Raw genomic sequence first — 3,907 nt, 5'->3', positions numbered from 1 at the left:
GATCTACTGCAATTTTTTTATTTATTTTTTTTTTGCACTATCCATTCATGTAATATTTACTTGGTCATTATGTATTGTATTATGAATGGATAGATAGTAAGTAGATGGATGTAACAGCAATTGTATACTGGTTGGTATGTCGATAAGTAAGTTGCAACAACTAAAACAATAAATAAACTACCGAATGGAAATGTAAACCGTGACATTAAGTCAGTCAGTCTGTTTCAAAGAAAATAAAAAAACAATGAAAGTAGTTTTCTAAAAAACGCTATAAAATCAGGTTGAGGAATTTAGTACGTAAGACTGATTGATGTTAAAAGAAACAAAACAAAAAAGTATTGTTAACAACTTTTCTTTTAAGTTATTTTTGCTTAATTTCTTTTATTTCTGGAAGTAAAAAAACATAGTTTAACCAAAAAGCAAGATATTATTATACTGTGTATCCTTGATTCCCCTAAATGATGTGGCGATATTGGCGATCTAGTTCTGTTCATGAGCTTTTCTGTATTATAAGTGTAATGAACAGTGTTTTATAAACTCTATAATGTATTGAAAATCTTTCAGTATTTCTTTATCTTTCAGTATTTCTTTATATTTGGTTGTGCCCTGTAGTTGGAAAGTTGGTCATTCAAGAAGCAAAGTTCTTACCTGTGTAGCAGAGAACCTCATGGTCCCCATGACACAAAAACAACCTATAATATTAGAGAGACTTATTGAGGTAAGTACATATAAAGGCAACGATTTTGGCACCCATCGCGACTTTTAAGAATGCATTTTGCGACATTGTTAATAGCTTATTTCTTATTGAAATTTCCCGGTTCAGATATATTTTCGAATGTGATTAATGACATTACGACTAGTGCTCTGATGTTAATAAATACCTAGAGAGAGCGTTTTGCTTTTATCGAAAAGGAAGGAAAGGTCTTGACTATAAGGCAGCTGGGAAAAAACTTTCTAACCACTTCTTTTAAAATGGTTTTTATAGGTATTGCAATTTGCAGCATGAGCTGATGATGGATTTATATCTGGTAGTTTTCCTAATAATGCTCACTTTAAGCGAATCAGTTGCATTCGGTACGAATTTCCTTTAATCGTCTAGACTCATTTCAGTAGCTCATGATACATACTCTCCGTTTGGGCACCATTAACTGCAGATCATTGGATTAATGGTTGAAGGCCCTGTAATTATAAAGTTCATAGGATCATCAAGGCTAGTATGGAATTTGGTTTTGAAGCTTTTTGTAGAAATACTTGAATGTCATATTCTTCGGGTTCAATTGTATGGAGGCTATGTGAAATAATGTACCGATGTTAACAATTTACAATAGACGTCGTCTACGGTACCATAGCAGATCATGTGCCAAATTTCATTGAATTATCTCTCAAATTGCGATCTGTAATTTGATTAAAAGTTTTACAAGCCCTATGCCAAATTTCATTAAATTGCGACCGTTAGTTTGATTACAAAGTTTACATGGACGGATGAACGGAAAGACAGACAGACGGACGGACATAGCGAAATCGACTCAAAAAATGATTCTGAGCCGATTAGTATACTTTAAGGTGGGTATAGAACCAATATTATTGTGCGTAACAAACATCAGCACAAATCTAGTATACCCTCACCACTAAAGTAGTGTAGGGTATAAAAACAGATGTTATATAACGCCTATGATAAAATATGAACCGATTTTAATAAAATTTTGAGGATATGATTTATGTTTATGTAATGTTTATATACCATTAAGACTGACAATAATATTTTCAAAAAAGTTCGATTATTTCCCACTGTACAGGCTTTTATTTAAATTTTCTTTAATTCCTTGTGCATTCCTCAAAATTTTCCATTAAATGCAAAAAAAATTGTCATGCCTATAAAAATATTTCCTTCCGAACTAACTAAACAGCTTTATTGACCAACTGACAAATAAAAATTTCAAACTTAACTTTTACAACAATATAAAATAAGTCTATTCCAGTTACCAAATACAAAAAAAAAAAAAAAAAAAAACTGGAAGTAAGTAGCAGCTTCCATAGATATTTTTTTCTTTTACTTGGCGCCACAAAGTAAAAAGTAAATTATGCAATTTTATATAGTAAATATATGGATACCGACCAGTACTCTTACACATATCATGTTACACTTAATGAACCCGCAAACGGGTTAACAAAATATTGTTACCAAATAATTTCAAGTCACGTTTGTTAAAAAAAAACTTTGTGGAAAATTTTATTTATACAGGTTGTATTGTTTTATGTTTTTTTCACAAATATGTCGCGTGTTAATTAAATGTTAGTGATTAACTATTTAAACTGCTGGAGAAAATACCATAAGGGGCTACAGTGGGTGCCATAAAAGTAACATAAATAAATGCAAAATGTTTTGTATTAAATTATAATTTAATTTTTTTCCCTAAGGTCTAACAAACAATCATTCATTTCTAAACACACTAAATAACTGAAAAAGACTTAGGACATAAACCTGTTAACATTACATTCACAAACCAAAGACTTAACACACAAACATGAAAAGTTTGTTTTTGGCAATTTACTTTAAGTTTATTGTGTCTCAGCTTCAAAATATCTATGCGTTTAACATATTTATCATTTCTATGTAAATTAAATATGCTTATGGACTTTAAAAACTATCAAATGCACTACGCATATAAATTGTTTTATTTAAAAAAATGCATTTTAAATTTTGTTTATGCTCATTATGAGTTCATTGATATTGAAAAACCTTGACCTAAAAACTATAACTAGATATTGAACCGTTAGATATTAAAACATTTAAGAAATCAATTTCAAAAAATATACATATAAATTTAGGTTAACATTATTTTGGCAAAGGTTTCTTTAATAATTTTGTAATGTCTTTTTTTTTTTGTTTTATCATCAAGCATATTTTAGGCAATTTTTAGGCCAAAAGCCAGATTTCTTCATCGGCTATTAATTATCAATCTAATTGCTGTAAATATGTATTTAAATTTTATATAATATTTATTATGTTTTTTATTGCCTATTTTATCACGAGATAAAAATGCATGCAATCTGATATAACAAGTTGTAAGAAACTATAAAGAAAATAACAACTGAAATTATTTGTGAATAAAAGTAAACAAAACGTTCAAAAAAAGTTAACTTTACAACTAGAAACTAATTTTATATTTGAGATATACAGTACGGGCTCGATTTGCGCAATCGAAAGGAAATCGTGGTTTTTGCAATTTGCGAAATGTTGAAAATTCGATTCAAATTCATATAATTCTTTAACAAAAACAAACAATTAATTGATTTTTTTTAATTAATTCAGTTATTAATCAATAAAAGCAAAAATTACTATAAAGTAATATATTTCTTATTAATATAATTTTATATTTGCTATTATAACTTTGGCCGGGATATACAATTTTGTTTTTCAGGTGCCTATGACTGATCAAATCATTTAAAATTACATTGACTGAAAAACAAAGTTAATGAAAATAAATAAATAAAATAAATCAAAAATATACTTCCAAATAATGTTTCTTTTGCCCATTTTTTGTAAAAAGTTTTTATAAAGACTGTAATGTTAAAAAATAAGCTGTTGTGCAAACCGGTTAGTTGCAATAATAGGTAGTTGCGCAAGTCGAGCCCGCACTGTAATTTGATTTGTGTGTATTTTATATATTTCCAATGATTGTTAAGTTTGTTTGTAATTTTTACAATACTATTTTAGGCCCCATAAAAGTTTATTATGTATCCCGATAGTAAGTTTGATTGTTTGAATATTCTCAGATTCCACATATGTATGTATCTTCAAAATCTATCTATCTATCTATCTATCTATCTATCTATCTATCTATCTATCTATCTATCTATCTATCTATCTATCTATCTATCTATCTATCTATCTATCTATCTATCT

At 28.4% G+C, this 3,907-nt stretch overlaps 1 protein-coding gene across 1 annotated transcript in view; it reads right to left on the bottom strand.

The window, feature by feature from the left end:
- LOC111684046 (protein takeout) overlaps positions 1 to 3,907 on the bottom strand; it is a 6,084-nt gene that overhangs the window by 1,195 nt on the left and 982 nt on the right. The gene's annotated exons all lie outside the window — the stretch shown is intronic.

The sequence above is a fragment of the Lucilia cuprina genome, chromosome 4 (genome assembly GCF_022045245.1).
Source record: "Lucilia cuprina isolate Lc7/37 chromosome 4, ASM2204524v1, whole genome shotgun sequence".
Classification (NCBI taxonomy): Eukaryota; Metazoa; Arthropoda; class Insecta; order Diptera; family Calliphoridae; genus Lucilia; species Lucilia cuprina.
This window is presented reverse-complemented; position numbering and strand designations above follow the sequence as displayed.